The 22,163-nt window shown below is 38.1% G+C and overlaps 1 long non-coding RNA gene across 1 annotated transcript in view; it reads right to left on the reverse strand.

Annotated features, from left to right (window-relative positions):
• Window positions 1-19,629: 19,629 nt before the first annotated feature.
• Window positions 19,630-22,163, reverse strand: part of LOC135270106 (uncharacterized) — a 34,134-nt gene continuing 31,600 nt past the window's right edge. Inside the window, exon 4 of the long non-coding RNA XR_010338343.1 lies at window positions 19,630-19,715. This is a non-coding gene — a long non-coding RNA (uncharacterized LOC135270106). The remainder of the gene's footprint in view (window positions 19,716-22,163) is intronic.

Raw genomic sequence — 22,163 nt, forward strand, 5'->3', positions numbered from 1 at the left:
CTATGTCTGATTCACACAGCCAGGGTGGCGATGGAATTTTAACTGATTTCAGACCTAGGTCCGTTTGCTTATTGTTCTAAAGAGCAGATAACACACAGAGAGATGCAGAAGAGAGGGGAAGCCATCGTAAGTGAGAAAAAAGAATTGGAGCTGGAATGGGTACAGGAGGATGCACTTCCCCATCAGTACTGAGAAAGAGCTGACTGGGAGGAAGCCTGTACTCAGGCATTTACAAGCTTTGGAGCCAGACAGAGTGAGATATACATTACAGCTCTGTAAGTTACTAACAGCACTAACGAGCAGAAAAGGTCTCCAGCCTTTGTTTCCTCTTCTATAAAATGGGATAACTGCTTCTAAGGTTTGTTGTGAGATTTCAATGATACAACTTCTGCTTTTAAAGAGAATCTCTCATACATTCTTGTTTCTCTCTCTCTCTCTTTTTTTCTGATTGGAGCAGAGCATGACTGATGGTGGAAAACAGTGGTTGATTGTTGGTCACAAACACCTGGCCTAATCTCATCAGTCAAAACAATCACCTGCACAAAAGCAGGGCTGTACATTCTTCACTGGATTTTGACAGGTTCGTCGGTTGTTTTATTTTGACCAGCTCAAGTCAGTCCAAACAGTTTGTGCAGTTCTAGGAAACAAGCTGAGTTTGGCCTGTGCATTTTGGCATCCTGAACCACAGGATCATGGGGGGGAGGGGGAGAGGAGGGAGGATGGAAAAGTACCCAGCAGTGTCTCCTGAATCCAACTTCCTGCTGGCGAAATCCACCTCTCGCTGACTCTGAGTCACCAACAGCATGCCTTCCCTCCCCTGCGGCCCATCCGCCCATTAGGCCCGGCAGCTCCCCTCCTATGCTGACTTCCCTCGCTCGCTCCCACACGTGTGCTCAAGGTGGAGGCAACCCTAATGAGGAATCACGAGGCAGCTGCTGTGGCAGGCGTTTCTTCCTCAGCCAGCAAAAGGAGGCCTGCAGCAGCCTTGCCTGCAGGGCCTGCTGGCCCACTGCCTTGCAGGTCACCCCTCAACCCAGGCTCCCCTCACCCCTGTAACCTGGAGCTCTCCCCTAGGATGGGGAACCATAGGAATACTAGGTTGGGCTCATAGACCCCAAAGGCACCAACACAGTCTCAGTGGTGAGGGGAAACCCTTAGACACTTGCTCTTGGGACTTTTCTCATGTATTAACACAGTGGGAGACCTGAATGCAGTGTGATATGATGAGCATCAGGAAGACGTTCACTGCAAACTCTTCTTGAAGCTACTGTCCCTCAGCCTGATACCGACATTCTCTATAATCTTTCTTTTCAGTCTATTTTCCAAAATGGCTCTCTGCTCTAGCACAGGGTTTGTTAGGAACTTGACTAATCTATGCTAAGACTGCCCTGCAGCACTGGATAGAAACACAGACTGCAAGATTCTGATTCAGTAGATTGGGGTGGGGCTCAGGGATTCTGTGTATAAGACAGACCCTAGATGATTCTCCTGATCCAGCAACATGGGGAGACGGCACTGGCCTGGTGGTTTCCAGTGTTCTGGATGGGCAGTCCTAAGGCTCGGTTGAGGTGCCCCAATGATCACTTTAGAAGAGGGTAGTAGTTGAAGCAAAGGGAGTTCAGAATCTCAAAAACCCTCCCTGTCATGGGTTAAACTGACAGATTGAATAAAAATATATGTTGAATTTTAACCCCAGGTTGCTGTGAATGCAATGTTATTTGGAAACAGAGTTACTGCAGATGTTACTTGCCAAGATTAGGTCATTCAGAATTAGAGTGTACCCTAAATTCAATATGACTGGTGTCCTAATAAGAGGAGGAAGTAGGAGGTTTGGATGCAGATATACACACAGACACAAGAAAGAAGGCCATGTGAAGATGGAGCAGAGATTGAAATCATATTGCCACAAGCTGAGGAGCACCAAGAATTACTGGCAGCCACCAGAGACTGGGAGAAGTGAGGAAAGGTTCTTCTCTAGAGGCTTCAGAGGGAACATGGCCCAATTAACACCTTGATTTCATACTATGAGAGGATAAATTTCTGTTGTTTGAAGCCACCAAGTCTGTGGTAATTTCTTATGATGGCCCTAAGACATTAATACGTTCCTTCTGGTTGTCTTCTATCACACACACACATACACAGATGCACATTTACCCCTCACACATACCCTTTAATTAGAGCAGTTTGTTATTTTTATTTATGTTATATTTTGGAGTTCAGCATAACCTTTCACTTGGCAATGGAAAAAAAAGGAGTTTTATTACTAACCAAAATTTGAAATCTATCACTTTGGCCAAACTGAACCATGATCTATCCCCCAGGCATAGCCTGAAGTTTTCTGATGCTATATTTGTACTCACAACATTCTGTACATCTGGGCACTTTACCTACTTTTCTCCTGTTAAAATATCATCTAACCATGAAGCTCAGCTTCAACATGATCTCCTTCATTAAATCATTCCTGATATCCCTTCAATTACATGTGACTTCTTTGGCTTTTGAATTCCAACTGAATTTTGGATCTTCTCTTGAGAGTATCTATCTTTTTCAACACTGTACTCTAGCCACATGAGAAATGTCTTGGTCTCCATCTTGACTGCATCTTGGGTTCTGTGTTTTATCCATTTTGTATCCTGTTTCTCACTCTCACCCAGTGCTTTCTAGAGTATCTTTCACAGTGTAACTGTTATTCAGTGATCATTTAATCAATACAAGCTGATGGGAAAATTTCACAAAAGGCCTTATTCATTTGGATTATTTGTGCTGTGTAGGTGTGATTATAATCACATGATAAAATAAAATTTTAGCAATGTTTCTTAATGAGACATTAATTTCAAATTCCCAAACACCTACTTTCTTCAAAATATGCCTAGCCCTCAAAGTTTCCCTAGGCAATATTCTTTGCTAAGAGATCACTTGTTTTGTCTTACTTTAAAAATGGCATAAATATTTGATTTCATCCTAATAATCCAGGACAATGGGTTCTTACCACAAAAATCATGCAAGTAATAAAAAATATTAATCCAAAAAATGATAAGATTGAATTTGATATCTTCATTATAGTTTGATATACACTAAACTCAGCTTTCTTAGTCCATTTTCATACTGCTATAAAAAATACTTGAAACTGAGTACTTTATAAAGGAAAAATGTTTAACTGACTCAGTTTTGCATGGCTGGGAAGGCCTCAGCAAACTTACAATCATGTCAGAAGGTGAAGGGGAAGCAAGGCAAGTCTTACATGGTGGCAGGAGAGAGAGAGAGGGTACAGGGGAAATGCCACTTTACAACCATCAGATCTTGTGAGAACTCCCTCAGAAGATCTGAGAACTCCCTCATTATCATGAGAGGATAATGGAGGAAACTCCCATGATCCAAAATCACCTCCCACCAGGTCCCTCCCTCAACACATGGGGATTACAATTCCAGATGAGATTTGGATGGGGACCCAGAGCCAAACCATTTCGTCAGCCAACCAGAATCGAGCTTACTAGAGTTTTCCATCTGATATATTTGCTTCTCATGTTTTGGAGACACGAGTCTGATGATCATAAAAGATACTCTCTTAGGGTTCTTAGTTTAGAAACAGAATATGTTTCTATCTGCAGTCATCTCAATCTGTTTCAGGTTTAATGGCCACCTTTAATGTTCCTGGAATGTTACAAAGCAGGGTCCTTATCTTAATCATCTTTAAGATATCCACACCCACCATAAAACCTGCTATACTCCAATTGCTCAATAAAAATCTATTAAATGGATAAAGGAGCCTTATTAATCCAAAGAAGTCTTGCAGCATAGCAAGATTTTCAAGCATCCATTAGAAAGGCAGCAAATGAAATTTGGACATTTGTGAAACAAGATAAACAATTAAACAAATAATCAGAAAATATAACTTTCCAGAATTCCCCAAGCTTCAGACATCTGATTATTTCAGATTTTCTGTTACCTAAAGATAAAGAAGGAAACTCCAAAAGGCCTCCCTATGTGGAGAACACTGTTTTACACCAGCGTGCTACATAAAGAAAAAGAGGTCTATTCTGGTCAGTTGGCTGACAGCACTATTTTTCAGGTATCAACAATATTCTCTATTTAGGCATCAAATGATCTCCATCAGGTTACCACGTCCTGGTGCTATTCTATTTTCATGAGTGTTCTTTCGTCACCAACACATTTTCATCCTTCTTAATATTTCCAATGGCATCACTTCACTCCACTAACGTAAAAAAACAAGCAATCTAAAAATTACCCTCTGCTGTTTCCCACTCATCCACAGAGAGTGAAGTTGCCATTTATGGACACTTGCTGTTGCCATGTTTTTCAGAAAGTTTGCCATTCCACAAGCTGTTTTTAGCCCCCATACCCACGACACTTCTACAGGCATTTAGTATTTCTTTATCTGATGCCTTTCCAAGGCAATACCTCCGCCTCTTCATTGAATCATGCGGGCTGTCTCTTAATCAAATGATATTTTTTGAAGTGTTTCCTCACTGGAACCCACAAGGTTGTTTCTCATATTTTCCCCCACACCTGCTTTGTATACTAACCTAGGGAGAGCTACTTACGTGGTTTATTGTCCTTTTTGGAACAGAAATACGATATTTGTCATTTTCCTGTTCTCCACAATCTGGCCCAACAGTTGAGAGTGTCTAAAAATATCAACTAATACTTCGTTATTTTCTTGCTCTCCAGAAAATAATATATTTTCTCTGTTTGTATCTGGTGTTCTATAAAAGCTTGGCCAGATTCAAAACTCTGTGGTGCAGTAAAAACAGCTTGAACATTAGCAGCAGAAAGATGAATTTAAATTCTGTTGATCAGAGATGTGACGCTGAATACAAACACATATAAACCTCAATTTTCTTGTCCACAAAATGGGGATACAAAGATTTAAATCACAAAGTTGGGTGAGTTAAATGAGATCATTGTTCTGCAGTTTACATAACTAACACACTGCTTGACACATATGAAGGAACCAACAGTGTCTCCAAATACAGAAATGTCGTAACTGTGACAAGATGGTGGAGCAGGTAACTGTGCAGAGGATGGCTGTTCACCACCTATGATATCTTAATGTTAAGATAAAAAGAAATTATTAGCTTAAGGTTAGAAATGGAATTCTTAAGAGGAAGTAATTTTTGTTTAAGAAAAAAATCTTGATAAATCTTTTAAAGAGTAGCAATTGAAACCTATCATACAATGGCAGAAAGCAATAAAAACATAGCTTAACTACTGAGCAAGATGAAGGAACTGAAATTTAGGGATGGGAGAAAGCAGAGAACTTACTTAAAAGAAAAAAGAGAAAAATGAAGAGAGCAGAGCATCATGGTGAGAGATTAGAGTCTAAGTTAGCCAATGAGGTCAGGGGAATTTTTAAAGGAGGAAAATGGGAACTGTCCCATAATCAACTTTAAGGTATTGTTTTAATGATGTATAATCCCCCTCCATATCCTCAAAACCTAAGTCTCATACAAAGTTCTGGAAGAATGTTTCATCACTTGGGTTTTGTCCTGTAGTGGTTATGGATATCAAGCAGTGAAGATAGAATTCTCCTTCTGAAGTAACACGACAGGGAGAACACGTGTGAGGTGCTGAAATAATCCATTTTTACCTACAATAACTTGGATGTGGAGAGAACCATGAGAATATGAGCCCCTGGAAGACTGCAGAAAACTTAGAGAAAGTAAGAGCCTTTCCATAGAACAGAAGGGGGCTCCAGCACTGTTATCTAGACCAGAGTTGGCAAACTTTTCTCCCAAAGTGCTGGGATTACAGGCATGAGCCACCAGGCCTGGCCGGCAAACTTCTCTTCTGAAGGGCCAGCTGGTAAATCACATAGATTTGTGGGACATATAGTCTCTGTTGCAACTACTCAACTCTGCTTTGTAGCAGGAAAGCAGCCATAGACAATGTGTAAACAATGGAGTGTGATTGTGTATCAGTAAAATTTTATTTACAAAGACAAGTGCTTGGCTGGATTTGGTCCATGGACAGTAGTTTGCCATCTGCTGATCTTAACCAGGGTTCAGCAAACCGCCTCCCAAAGACCAAGTGTGGTCCTCTGCCTATTTATGGCCGTGAGCTACAAAATGTATTTTATTTTAAAAATGATTACATTAAAATGATTATATATAAGTACCCACATAATATCTACTATTTTGCTTCTTGTACTGAAAAGCCTAAAATATTTACCATCTGGATCTTTAAGAAAAAGGTTATGCTATGGATTGAATGATTGTATCACCCCAAAATTAATACATTGAAATCCTAACTCCCAATGTTGTTGTATTAGGAGGTGGGGCCTTTGAGAGGTAATTAGCTCATAATGGCAAACCATCATCATGAGATTAATGCCATTGCTGAGGAAGAGACCCTAGATCTTGCTTCCTCTCTCTGTTCTTCACTATGTGAGGATGTGAGAAGACAGCCATTTGCAAACCAGAAAGAGTGTCCTCACTAGACACTGGATTTGCCATTGCCTTGCTCTTAGACTTATGAGCCTCTAGATCTATGAGAAATAAATTTATGTTGTTTATATCTGTGGTATGGGTATAGTTTGGGCATAGTGTCCTCAACTAAGGCAATTTGCCAATCACTGTTCTTAACCATAAGGGCTAGTTGATACCTGTATTAGTCTGTTTTCACACTGCTATAAAGAACCTCCTGAGACTGGGTTATTTATAAAAGAAAGAGGTTTAATTGATTCACAGTTGAGCATGGCTGAGGGAGCCTCAGGAAACTCATAATCACGGCCAAAGGTGAAGGGGAAGCAAGGTACCTTCTTCAAAAGGCAGCGGGAAGAAGTGCCGAGCGAATGGGGAAGAGCCTCTCATCAAACTATCAGATCTCTTGAGAACCACTCACTATCACGAGAACACCATAGGTGATACAACCCCCATGCTTCAATTACCTCCACCTGGTCTCTCCCATGACACATGGGAATTGTAGAGATTATGCGGACGACAATTAAGATAAGATTTTCGGTTTAGACACAGCCAAACCATATCAACACCTGAGTTCCATGTACCTTAGACAAGAATTTCTGTCCCTTTTGTTAAGATCCAAAGTTGACATCTGAAGGAAAACATGAAGAAAAATTTCTTGTTAACTCTTAAATATTCCCCCAAAAGCCATCTCTGCATATCAATAAAAGAGGCCGGTATATACACAGTTACAAAAGCACATAACCTGGAAGTCTTCATTTACTGTCTCTCAAGCGCTCACTTAAGGATCCACAAAGACCTGTCAGTTCTCTTTTGAAAATATCTACCCTAATCCAAGTTACTAAAATTATCATTGATGTTATCCTAGTCCATGCTATCATCCACCTCTCACCCAGATAACTACCATAGCCTCCTTCCTAACTACTATCTTCCTACGTTTCCTCCCACTCCTCCCACTGTCTAGTCCATAATAGAAGTTGGAGAGTTTCTTTTTTTAATTGAAGTTCCTTGTTACCCCTTTATATAACATCCTCCAATAGTTCCCCTATTTCATTTAGAATTAAAATCTAAACTCTTGACCATGGCCTGCAAGGTACTGGAAGATCTGTCCCCTCCCTGCCTCCCAAATATCAAATGATGTGATTCGAGCCCACTTCACTTGGTTCTTGTCTCCTTTACCTTCTCTCAATCTCTAGAACTTGGCCAAGCTCTTTTTCAAAACAAGATCTCTGGGCTTTGCTTTTGCCTCTGCCTGAAATACTTTTCTTCTGGCTTTCCACATGGATGACATATTTTCATCATTCAGTTCTCAAATATCAACTCATCAGAGAAGACTGTCAACTCTCTCTGAAGTTGATCCCCTACCCCATTATTCTGCATCCCACACCTTGTTTAATCTCATACAATGAATTTACCTCATTAGTAAGCTCCATGTATACTACGCATTGCACAGTGCTCAACACTCATTAGTAAGCACTCATAAATATGTGCCGAGGAAATGACAGAATGCAACACAGTTCATATTAATAATCACAAAACAACCCAACATTTTATTGCAATTTGGCTATCCATGAAACATTTTCAGATCCATTAACTCACTTAATCTTCATGGAACTCTGTGAGGTAATTATTTTGTGATTGCTTTATAGATAAGGATAATGAAGCTCTCAGAGGTTGAGTAAATTTTATGAGATCACACGACAATTAAGGGAAGAATCCAGGCATGAGAAACATATTCTCTCACTGTAAATTTGCTGCTCTTTCCAAGACAACCATGTAAATATCTACTAAGAGTCAAGTAGCACTAACATGCTGTAACTTCATATGTGGTTCTTTGCAGTTACCATTTTGCAAAGTCTAAGGGGTGAGACTCCTCAGGGACCCTCAGGGATGCAAATCCTAGTAGGAGAGATGAAAGTAACTAAATGCAGTATATTTTGTTAAGAGAGAAAGAACTTGTGGGTTTAGGATTATTAGGAAAAGTGTATTTGTTTCTTAAGGTCGCCATACCACAAACTAGATGGCATGAAAAACCAAAAACTTATTTTCTCACAGCTCTGGAAGCCAGATGTCTGAAGTCAGGTGTCAGTAGGGCCATTTTCCTTTTAAGACTCTAGGTGGAGTCTTTCTTTGTCTCTTCCTAGCTTCTGGTAGTGCCCATGAATCCCTGGCCTTCCGTGGCTTGCAATTGTGTTACACTGATCTCTGCCTCTGTTTTGTGCAGTGTTCTACATTTCTATGTTTCTCTTTTTCCTTCTTATAAAGACACCAATCATATTCAATTAGGGCCCATTCTAATCAAATATGACCTCATTTTAACCTGATTACATCTGTAAAGGTCCTATTTCCAAATAAGATCACATTCAAGGTACCAGAGGTTAGGACTGTATCTTATCTTTTTTGGGAACACAATTTAACCTGTAACAGAAAGCCTTACAGGAGAAAGAATAAAGACAACATTTTGAAGTCAATCATTCTTAAAGTAGTATAAAAGATAATTTTCTTAGTTAGGTTTCTGCTAGGATAAAGCTGCATAGTAAACAACTCCAAAATCTCAGTGACATACAAGAAACGTTTTCTTGCTAATGAGGCTGAAGGCTGGCCAGGGTAGCTTTTCCCCAAGTGTCAGGTCAGGTTCAAGCCTTCTTTAAGTCTCTCATTATAGGACCAGGGGTCCTTTTCTCACAGTCAATGGCCAAAGTGCAAGAAAACAAGCAATCCAGGCAAGCACACATAAAGCCTTTGCTTGTAACACCTCTGCTAATGTTCCACTGACCAAAGAAACTCACCTGACTTAGCCCAACATCCAATGGAGCCAGGAAGGATATTCTATCCACTCTAATGAGAGGCATAAAAAGGAATGAAGAATTGAGAAAAATTATCCAATATTTTACAAGGTTTATTACCAAATATTTATTCAGTGGGACTCTGATACTTTTCAAGGAGCTCAGACTTAAGGACTGGGACTGGGACTTTCTTCTCCAAGCCTTCATGTAGGTCTTACGTATGGAGATCTTTATCTACACTGTGTAACAATTGCATGTATCAGATATTAATAAAAATCTCCCAGGAATTTAGGTATCATGAAGAACTCTCTAGAATTAATGGGAAACTAGTTTTCCCAGGTATTCATGCTGTATGTTTTTTGTTTTCACAAATGGAAAACATGGGCCCTGCTTGTGTGATATACAAGGAGGTTATTATAGTGACAATGATCCAAGAAGTTAAAATGAAGACAAAGATATCTTATGTGAGGCCATTGGGAAGAGAACTAGCCAAAGAAATAAGAGCCAGTCAAAGCACTTGTAGGAGTATCAAGAGTCAGAGCTGAGTGAAAATTATAAAAGAATCAAGTCTAAAACAGGGCATGAGGTCAAGTGGAGACTAGTCAGGAAGAGTAAGGGGAGTCCTGGAAATTCCAAAAATATCTATCTCTCTAGCATCTTTGGCTTCCCTCAGTGACTGGCATGTGTGTGGCCTATTGGCACATCAAATAAGGTGAAATATAGATACAGGGTACATGTGTTCCATCTGAATACCCAAACTGCAGAGTAACATGCAAAATTAATTTTGCTTTGCTGCAATAACCTACTCCACTCAGGGAAAGAATATACTATTGAAAGATATTGACAGCATAGAGCTGCAGTGAGGGAAACTCCCTATCAATATCAAGTGAGGCAAAGGAGCCTGAAATGGTTCACTGAAGGCTTTGTATTTAAACAAATAGAAAGTTATCATGTCCCTATATTGACAGAGGTACTTCCTAGAGCCAAATGAGTGGAAACCTCTAGGTTTTCTAGGAATATTTTCAGATAAATCAGGAGAATGAAGGTTCTTGAAATTTTGGCATCTTAGAAATGCCGAAGGCCCTGAAGATTTTTTAGCCGTGGGGACCCACAGATATTTAAAATGTTTTCTGATAGACTGTTACATATGTTGCCAATGAGATATGAGAACTAGGAAGCTTCCTGTAAAGCTTAAAATGGGGAGGAGCAGGCAAGGTGAGGCTCAGGAAGATAATCTGGTCTGGGTCTTATGTTCAGAACTTTTGGCATTATTTCTATATGAGGTTTTGTGTTTAATTGCTGTATTATCTTCTCAGTGTTTTCTCTGTATATGTCAAAAAATTAACACAAACATTACAAATATAAGATAATCCTGGCTTGGCATTAAAAAAATACTTTATGAACCTAAAACAGAGAAATTACTCAGATATCTCTCAACCTGTAAGACATTTTAGTTCCCTGCCACTTATATCATTTGAAAGGGAAAGAGCATCTATCTAAGGATATGGGAATTTATGTACTGGATGTAGTATTGTACTAGATGTCTAAGACTCCATTCAACATCAGCATTCTTTAATCCTAACTTATCTCGCCTGTACTATTCTTGTCTGTAAAGGTGGTTGAGAAATTCTTAGCATTTCTCAATGTGGCGTCTGCAACAACATTATCTATTCCTGGAATGCTCTTCGTTCTCTCCCCATCTCCAACCCCACAACCTCCACTGCCCAACACCCCAGTGAAGTTCAGTAACACATACCCCTTCTGGTTTTAATTGGAATGTTAGTTCCTCACAGTAAACTAATTTATCAGTTTAGGTTGAGATTTCTATTGACACACAGCTACCTCACTTAAACTCCTTGAGGGGCTGGAATCATTTATCATTTTGCCAATATCTAGCACACAGTATGGTGCCCTGTAAACAGCAGAGGCTCAACAAATAGTTATTACATAAATAAATGAATTATTTGGAATATTAATTGATGTCAAATGAGAAATGCTGAATTAACTATTTTAACAGGTTTCTTTATTACAATTTTCAGATTCTTTAATATGTGAAAGACTATAAAAAGGTAATGCAAAGGAGATATATTATATTTGCTTAATTCTAAGATACGCTTTTAAAAATACTTTTTACATTTTTCAAATTCTATGCTTTTTATAATATAGTGCTTTATAAGTTTATTTATCTATGGCTCCACTAAAACCTGTTATTAACTCTTAATAATTACTTCCTACAATTAGTGGTATCATAAAATTAAGGAAATCCATTAGTGTACAGTGCTTCTCAAATGTGGTTGAGTGTGGAATTTTTCTTTTTTTAGATGGAGTCTCACTCTGTCACTAGGCTGAAGTGCAGTGGTGTGATCTCAGCTCACTGTAATCTCTGCCTCTTGAGTTCAAGTGATTCTCCTGCCTTTGCCTCCCGAGTAGCTGGGATTACAGGCACATGCCACCATACCCAGCTAATTTTTTTGTATATATAGTAGAGACGGGTTTCACCATGTTGATTGTGGAATATTTTTTAAAGAGCTTCTGGGACTAGTGTTCTCTGCTATACATTTTAGGAATAACTGGAATAGAACACCACTTCCAAATTTACTAACCTTTGAGTCTATTGGCCAGAATCGGGAAGCAATATGCTATACATGGCAAGAACAACAAATTATAGCTGCTGAGACTTGAATATTTCTCAGCCTGTTTAGTAACTCCAAACAAGTCGTTAAACCTCTCTGAATTATGAGTATTTTACCAATAATAGAGGGACAATGATATCTTCCCTGCTTACCTCATAAGATTATTATTAGAGGCTAACAGGAAAGTAAAATGTAGAGAGGTCAGATTCTGGTTAAAGATATTAGAATGAACAAAGAGTTTATATTCCCCTCTTCCCAAAAATACACTGAAATGACAGTAAAGTGATCTTTTTAAAAGGGCTAAGCTCACAAATATAAAAAAAGGAAGAGGAGAATACAGCAACATTTTGGAAGCTGGAAGGCAGATGGATGAGTGATAACTGATTCAACAGATCCTAAAATACTGAAACCTAAAGAGGAAAACAGATAAGTAACTTAATTTGCACTCCTCAGCCCCAGAATATAATTGTAGGAATGAAGTCTTTGAGAAGGCAGGAAAGAGAAATCCAGAGCAAAAACAGGATGTAAAGGTCTTCCCACTTGAGGAGAAACGTAAAGGAGGACATCACCTCTCCCAAAAGAAGAGAGAGAAAGTATGAAAAACAAACGTTCCAGAACTGACATATGTTTCCTCACTGAAAGTTCCTACTGGGTGTCCAACACAATGAATAAAAGAGAGCTACCACCATGATACATCATCATAAAAATTCAGAATTCAGAAGATGAAGATAACTGAAAAGCTTTCTGGGGTGGGAATGAGGAGACAGAATCAGAATGGAATTAAACTTCTCAATAGCAACAATTAAGCTGAGAGTTTGCCTCATATGTTTGACCATATTGATAATAGATTTACAGTTATACAAGGGGTTTGGTAATAAATTAGTGGTTGATATATAGAAAGCAAACCAAAGAAAACCAATAGAATTATTTATCCTGGAAAAGAAAAAATTTTGAAAGAAATAAAATGTAACTATAGAACACCACATCATTTACCTGCAAAAATGTGTTCACAAAATTATGATAGCATAAACATTGAACATAAATATAACCATAAATTTTTATATATCTATATTCAAATAAGGGTTTCTTATTTTTCTATTGTGGTTATGAAAAATTATCACAAACTTAGCATCTGATGAAGGTATATATTTATTCTCTTATATTTATGTGGATCAGAAGTTCAGGCAGAGCTTAGTTGAGTCCACAGTTCAGCATCTTACAAGTTGCAATTAAAGTGCCAGCTGGGCTGCATTCTCATCTGGTGGCTTAACTGGGGAAAAAGCCACTTCCAAGCTCATTCATATTGTTGACACAATGTATTTGTGTTGACTACAGGACTCAGAGTAGCTTTCTTCTTCAAAGCTAGGAAGAGACTTTGAAGACAAAGAGATGAATTTACTATTAAGATGAAATCTTATGCAATGTAACATAACCAAGGGAATAACATCTCCTCACCTTTGTCATAGTCTATTGATTAGAAGCAAGCCCAAACTCAAAGGGAAGGGATTAAACAAGAAGTTAAATGCCAAGAGATGGAGATCATTGGGGCTGCCTTAAAGGCTAAAATACCAGACACTGTATAATGGGCAAACTTTTCTTTTTCTTCTGATACCCCATAGTCACATGGTCTGGTAGAATTAGAGATTTGGATAGAATCTTAGCTGTTCCATTAAAAAGAAAAAACTTAAGTAAATTTACAGAGTTGTGTAACCATTCTCAAAACCCAATTTTAGAACATTTCATTCATATCAAAAAGATCCCTCATGCCCATTTACAGTTAATTTCTGTTCTCACCCTCAGCCTCAGTCAACTACTAATGTGTTCTCTGTCTCTATAGATTTTTCCAAGCTCTTACATTTTTTGACACCAAAATGAGCCAGTCCTTCTGCACCCCTTTCCTTTTTCTGCTCTAAGTTGCAAGGGACTAACTCCTGCTGCCTGTATTCTTGAGGTCCCTATATCACCAGCTTCTCAAGCAGCTCTTGAGATTCTTCCATAAGTCTCCAACTGGCACTTGACAAGCCCACTGGAGTTTCAGCTTTCCTCAAAGAGCCTTGATTCCTAGCCTCCAAGAACATAGCCTCCTCCCTTTCTGGCCCTGGGGGTAATGGTATGCTGGAGTTGGCTCTTGCTGACTCATGAAAATCAATTGTGAAGTATTTGGGAATTTTGCAAGCCTGTTGTTAAACCATTGGTAGCTTAAAATCGAATACAGTAAGAGCATTTATATCATGAAAAACACTACAATTAGGATATTTTGGTTTTAGTTTTCAAAAAGCTGGTTTATTAGTACACCACTGCTTGGCTTCCACCATTTGCTAATTTCTGGATTATCTCCTGCTGTATTCAGTCTTCAAGATGTCTCCCAAATATCTTTGTATCATAATATTCACACCCTTATGTAGTCCCTCCCTCCCATAATAAATAGGGCTGAGTTGTGTAACCATTAGATTATTGCAGAAATAATGGTATCTGACTACCAAGGCTAGGTTACAAACAGCATAATGGCTTTTGCCTTACTCTCACTTGAGTCACACTCTTGGAGAAATTAGCTGCTATGTTATGAGTAGACTCAAGCAGCCCTGTGGAGAGATCCACGTAGGAAGAAAATGAGGCCTCCAGCAACAAGTCATTTATTTGAACCAGCTTGGAAGTAGATCCTTCAGTCATGTTCAGCTTTCAAATAACCGCAGTTCAGATTGGCATCTTGACTGTAATCTAATGGCAGACTCTGAGATAGCACCAAACAGCAAAGCTGTCCTTGGACCTGACCCACAGAAACTCTATGAGACAATGATTATTATCACTAAAGCCATAAAGTTTTAGTGTAAATCATTATGCAACAGATACCTAATGCAGATTTCCATACAAAGAATTATGTGCTACCATAACATAAGCCTAAATTATGAAAGTGGCTTTGAAAATGGACAGTAGATGGCAGCTGGAGAGAATCTGAGAAAAATGTCAGTGAAATCCTGAAGCATCTTTAAGGATCTACTAGTAGAATACTCTGTGAAGGCTGCAGGTGAGGGCTTAATAGCAGAGTAAAGAAACTATTACTGGAATCTGGCGAAGGAGATCCTTGTTATATAATGTCAGGAAGTTTAGAAGCACTGTCCCATTTGATTATATGAGAAATGGGAAACATATATAAAGATGAAGTCAAAGATGTGACTTCAGAAAGAGTCAAGCCAGTGCCTCAAAGAACCATTCAGCCAACTAACAGAGTTTCTAAGCAGCTGAAGGTTGCTGACTCTCAGCAGTCTCAGCAGCAGCCCAAGGGAGAGAAAGCCTCATCTTAAACAAATTCATGGATATACCTTGTGTCTTCTAATACCTTGGAAATAATAAACAAAAGGAGATCTTTGCTTCTTGGTCCTATAACAGTGCTTACATCAATCCTGACTCAGTACATTGGCCTAGAGGCTTTGCAATCCCTGAGAGATTTTCATCTCAAAGATAACTGAACATTGTATGCCCTAAGTGACTTCAGTGGGCATCTGGCCCAGAACAAGTCATTGTACCATAAATGGAAAATTTCTTCTCAAATATGCTTTTGGAAATGTGTTTTTAGCTTGTTATATAATCTAAATTCACTTGCAGAGGAGCTTCACTTCAACCATTGGCCATTCTTCCCTCAATGGTCCCATTTCCATATTAAAGGGAATGGACCCAGCTAGTATGGCAAAAGGGTCAATTCCTCACTACCATATTTTTTTATGCACAAACACAAACTGGCATCTGCAATGTTCCCAGAAATGACAAGAATAATGAGATAAAGAAGGAGTGTCAGAGAGACAGCAGATTAGGGGTTCTTGAAAATTTTAAAATAAACTGCCTTCACCCACATCCCCAGTGTCCCTCCCATACACTAGGAGTCCTTGAAAGAATAAATCAGCTTTGATCTAAGAAGAATTAAGCAATTCAGGGCAGTTTGAATATCAGTGGATTGAGGGAGACATTTTCAGCGAATGTACAGCGAGAGTAGGGAGGCATTGTTTTGTCACAGCAAATCATTACAAAGAATAGAAAGTGTGCCTCAAACACCGAGATAGAAGTCTATTGCATGCAGGGTCAGTAAATTACCTAAACTGAGTATCTACTGTAGAACAGATGTCCAAACCTATTACTTCATTAAAATAGCAACTTAACCACCTAGGTCTCTCTTTCAGAGAGTTAAATAAAAATGTTCCATGTGACTAACATAGCTTCTCTGAAAAGAGGGATCTTGTCCACAGGATACAGAATTTCATAGACAAAAAATAATTTATAATTTTATAAATAAATTATGCAGAGATTTAAGTTGCCCAAAGATAGGTTCAAATAAGTGTAGAGGTCCACAGGTAGCTCATGGAACAAAGGCCATAGTGTAAGACCATGAGAGAGGACACCCCTGGGCTGCTCAGATCATTTTCACAGTTGTAAATAACGCATGATAGACATTTGGGAAAGCTTCTTTATGATATAAGCTTGTAAATTTTCTACAGATAGTAAAAATAGTCATAGTTAAGACTTAACTGAATGCTTCAATGAACTAAGATCAGGTACCAATCCATTAATTCTCACAACCACACAGTGAGCCAAATGTTATAAGGATTCCCAGTTTGCACATAGGAAGAAACTTAAATGTTAAATAGACAAACATCACATGGCTAGTATTATAAATGGCCAAGCCAAGTAAGGAACTTAAGCGCATGCTCTTAACCACACCAGACAGGAATTTAAACAAAAGTAAACATTGAGTAATTAAAAATAAAAATATGAAGCCATTTCTATAAATAATAATTAGGGCCATGGTTTGAGAAGGCAGAAACCAGTATGAAATACAAGTAAGATAAGCACTCTATAGCTTTTGTAACTGTTGGAGGTAAATTTTAGTTAAGTTCACTGTGTAACTACGAACATTCATTTATTTATACACTGTTTGTTTGCCCTCATAAATCCTGTGTTCAAAACCATGCCAGGCATAAGCATCTTTGTATCCAAAATGGATAAAATAAGTACTGCTTAACTATTACAGTAAAGATTATGCTGCCCAGAGAGGGCAAAACCAAGAAGGCAGCTACTCCTTGCAGGATGTTGTTTCCACAAAGTTTAGTTTTGTCTCAGAATGTGAAAGCAACGCAGTCTAATCTGGTGTGACTGAAACAAAGTACTTGGTGCTCTAAGTTCATTTATCTGAATGTGCTTGGACCACTTACATGAAGCATCCTATTCTACTATTTTTACTGATTATTTCCACTAGTGGCACTTGATAAAGTTGAGCAGGAAATCTAAAAAAGTCTGAGTAAATTCCGAAATGATCCGGTTTTTGAGCTAACTTCAAAATTCATGACTCTATGATTCTAAGTTGTTGTTTCTCTAAAGAAACCTTCCAAACAAGTGAGACTGTTCTTTTAAATGTACCTGTCACAGTCTTCAAAATGTACTTTTGTACATACCTTCCCTGACCTTGAAGATCACACCATTTCCTCTTACAATTGAATGGACAAGGGAGTAATACACGTTCTCAAAGAATCACTCTCAAGAGTTCATTTTACTTCCCAGATCTAACTGCGAGAGACTGGACAATTTGGAAAGTACCTGAAATAACAGTTGAGCATTTTGGAGAAAATTCTGCCATGTGGAAAAGAAACAAACTGCGAAAATGATTTCCATCCCATCCATTCTGTTTAAGAAAAAATAAAACAAAAAGGATTTTGGGGTGACCTTCATCTGATAGAATGGTGTGAATATTTCTTCACTGGGGGGAGTAATATTGAATGCAGATTCTAGTGAACTATTAAACTTTCAAATGGGACACCCGGAGACTTAATAGACACAGGAATGAAGGTTTCAATTCCTTTTCTGTAAAATACTATAGATATGCTAATGCAAAACTTATACAAAACTAAACATCTAATTCTTTTATTCTTTTTTCATAATATGCAAACATTGCTTGGTTGCATATTATGTCTCAGGTATTGAGCTAGGTACTAATAGCAATGACAACCATGAGCTAGTGAACTCTTTAAAGGTAAAAACTATAACTGGCATTATTTTGTATCCCAAGTGTCTAATACATTGCTCTGAAATGTTTAATGAAATAAATGAAATAGATAAAAACTTTTCTAAGTTTTAAAACATCTGGTTATAATATTTTTATTATACACCAGATGGTGTGTAATAAACACCAGATGGATGTAGCTTCTTTTACGGATAGGTCTTAATTGGACCTTGAATCCTCTGACACAAGAAAGGAGAATCTAAAAAGTTGACAAGATTGGCCTCAGCAAGATGCAAACCTCAAGGCATATTGATGGATCAAATTCTCTTTTATCTTACTTAAAACATAAGTGCTTAATAGAATGTGGCCTTAGGAGATTGATAGTAAGATATGAAAGTCCAGCTTAAGAGGTTGACTCTTGGCATTTCGGGATGCCAAGGCAGGGATATTGCCTGAGCTCAGGAGTTGGAGACCAGTCTCGGCAACATGGTGAAACCATGTCTCTACTAAAATACAAAAAATTATCTGGGCATGTGGCTCACATTTGTAGTCCCAGCTACTTGGGAGGCTGAGGCACAAGAATTGCTTGAACCTGGGAGGTGGAGGTTGCAGTGAGCCAAGATCGTACCACTGCACTCCAGCCTTGTGACAGAGTGAGACTCTGTCTAAAAAAAAAAAAAAAGAAAAAAGAATTTGACTCTTGGGAGGACATGTAGGATAAGCCCAGTCCTGTATTGCCTCCTTTTTATGCTCGGGCTCCCATAGGGGGCCCAGATATCAGAGAAACTACTAAAGGAGCCAGAGTACAGCCAAGGGAACCCTGCCCAGAGATGAGGAGATACGGTAGGTATTAAGTGTGAATATTCTATGGACATAGAGAAGAAAAACCAAACTTTAGTAATTTTTTTTTTTTTTTTTTTTGAGATGGAGTTTTGCTCTTGTTACCCAGGCTGGAGTGCAATGGCGTGATCTCAGCTCACTGTAACCTCCGCCTCCTGGGTTCAGGCAATTCTCCTGCCTCAGCCTCCTGAGTAGCTGGGATTACAGGCACGTGCCACAATGCCCAGCTAATTTTTTGTATTTTTAGTAGAGACGGGGTTTCACCATGTTGACCAGGATTGTCTCGATCTCTTGACCTCGTGATCCACCCGCCTTGGCCTCCCAAAGTGCTGGGATTACAGGCGTGAGCCACTGCGCCCGGCCACTTTTGTAATTTTTTAATGTGGGAGGGATAAGGATGAACAATTGAAAGAGGTAAAAGGTCTCAACCATGACATTTCTCTGAAATGTGGATTTTTCTTGTTGCGGGGGTAGTAAAGCTTTATTGCATAACTACTCATTCTTACTATTGTAAACTACAATGCAATTTTCTCTTTATCAGGTTGAGTCCTAAAAGGATACAGAATTGAATCAACACTGTGGGATTACTCATTAAGACATAGGAAATCTGAATTATATAGCATCTTTGCCCTGACTGTATTTATTTCTATATTTAAGATTTACACTCCATTGAACCCAAAATGACTGAAAGCAATGTACTGGCTAATATACAATGTAACTTAACAAAAACCAGGATTCCATTCACCAAGAGCAATTTCAAGGCAAAGATGTTCCTATGTACTTAAGTGAATAGATTGGGCAGATATTCCATTAAATTTCACAAAATTTAGTTCTAAACAGTCTAATACATTTAATAAAAATGGAAAAAAAAACATGAAGTCATAGAAGTCTTATTTCCTGTCATAAAGAACTTAAATCTAGGTGCGGTCAAAACTTACCTTAGATTTATAATCAAGAAAGAATTTATTTATCCTAGCAAAAATGATGCTGTTTAACAACAGCATTATGAGTGCTATCTTTAGCCCACGTTCTGCAAAAAAATAGAGAAAGGCTACTTTAAGCGGATAATTTTAATATCAAATCTTTACAAAATCATAGAGTATCATAAACTAAAAGTCACCTAGGAAACTGCTACAGAATAATCTAAATAATATAGTTCAAATAATTTGCTTGACTTAATACAGTGATAGAATATAAAGTCTCCAGTTCCACAGATAAAGGACATGTTTATTTAAATGTCAGCTGTCTTTGGAGAGCATTTGGCTGATGCTAAATTTATGATCGATGCCCTAGTAATTGCCAATAGCATAAACAGTCTATGTTGCTAATTAATGACAATGGTAACTAACAAGTGTAGAGCTTTTTTCAGTTTATCAAGCATTTTTTATATCCATGATCATGCTGTATTTTTATTGTAACCCTGAAAGACAGGTCCTAGCATTGGTTTTCTTTTAGGGACAAAAAAAATAAAGGCTCAGAATTGCTAAGGAGCAGACCAAGATTGTGCATGCAGTAAGGAATAGTAAGGAAACTCACGTTTCCTGACATAAAATTTCACGTCCCTTCCACTAAATATTTTTTTGTTGCTTCTAGTTAAATATCAACCCAAAGTAAAATTCTCTCATGGAAGAGGCAGCTTTGGTTTGGGGACCAATAAAAGTTTTATTTCGGCAATCTTTAGTCAACAACGTGAAGGAAGATGGAAAGAGGAAGGAAGGGTGACCTGCATATACGATTTTCTTATGAATATACAGGCCGGATCCTGTCAGCCTCGGTGGCTACTATAAGAAAGAAAATTGGCCTCTTCATGACCATTTATACTAATCATTAAGAAGCCAGAGTTTGACATCATAGAATACATACCAAAATATTTTCTCAAAATGCCTAAAGGAGATTTAGAAACTATTCTTTTTTCCTTAAAAAACTTCATCATGAGTTTCATACTTCTATAATTTTTTTTGCCATCAAAATATCCCTTCCCGGCACAATTACTGGAAAGTCCTCTTGGGATAGACATAATTTCCTAACTCTCTTCCATTGGTTGGGGACAAGAAGGTTCTGCCAGGTGAGGAAGTCTCCACTCAGGGTCACTAATCTAACTCTGCCCAGGAAACTGTGGGTATTTATTCAACAGACTTTCAGAGGTAGAAGGGCAATTAGGGATTCCATAACTTGGCTACAGAAAACAATATACTGATTGCCTTCTAATTTGCCCTTTTGGCCTAAACTATTTTATTAATTCACTCATGTATGCCGCTAGTGTTGATAGGATGAGTTCCAAAAGGCAGCAAAAAATATGTGATTCTTGAAGAAACAGCAGCTACTGTTAAACTGCTCTTTAAGGCCTATCCTTATGTAAATAACAAAACCATTTCACAAGTGTCAAAGAACTTAGTCTTTTGAGGAGAGAATCTTCATGCTGGGCATATTAAGCCTATATATTCCAATATTATAAGTGCCAGGGACTTAGGATTGACTTATCCCTGGGCACAGTGGCTCACACCTGTAATCCCAGTGCTCTAGGAGGCTGAGGTGAAAGGATCACTTATTAAGGCGAGGTGTTCAAGACCTGCCTGAGCAACACAGTGAGCTCTCATCTCTAGAAAAAAAAAAATCAGTAAGTTTAAAATGTTTTATATAAATAACAATTTTAATAAATTTATGTAAATATATATAAAGAGATTTTACATAGATAGATATAGATATACCCCTAAAAAAAAGAAGGAAATAAATTCTGCTAAGCAGTCCAGGGAATAAATACCAAAATAATAAGTAAATAAATGGATTGATTTATGCATGTTAAATAATATTGTAATTCCTGAATTAAAGGCCATTCTATAGACAAACTAAATTTTTTTTGACAAAAATAGTAGAATGAGAAAGTCAAATGACCTAAGAAGATTTATTAAAATTTTCCCCAATAGAATGCCATAGTCCTTGTGTATTTCTGAGGAACTTTAAATAAAGTCATTTAGGATGACTGAGGTTTTCTAGGTGCAAGCCAGTGATATTAACATTCTTTTCCCACAGGTTGATGGTAGTGTGCAACCTGAGGCATATGACTTTGGTATTTACCTGAAAGAGAAACCACTTGATTATCTCGATACCAAACAGTGCCTTAACAATAGGTTAGAAAGAGATTGCATTAGAAGAGATCACTGTAATATTTACAGAACAATCATATGTCAATCCAATAAATAACTATTGAATGGATGGCCATCATGGATGAGGACCAATGTTAAGTGCTAGGGATACAGCAGTAAATCAGAGGAGCTATTTGCCCTCACTGAGCCTATGGTCTAGAAGGAAAGAGAGACATAAATGAATCACAGAGAAATTATATATTTAGAATTGCTCTGGGTTTTTTAATCAAAAATCAGAAAGTGGGTATTAGGAGATAGGACTCGGAAGACATAAGGCAGGTGGTCTGGGGAACTGAGTGGTCAAAACAGGCTTCCTAAGTTCCTTTTAAGAAGAG

Source organism: Aotus nancymaae, unplaced genomic scaffold (genome assembly GCF_030222135.1).
Source record: "Aotus nancymaae isolate 86718 unplaced genomic scaffold, 86718_ANA_hifiasm-v0.15.2.pri h1tg000059l, whole genome shotgun sequence".
NCBI lineage: Eukaryota > Metazoa > Chordata > Mammalia > Primates > Aotidae > Aotus > Aotus nancymaae.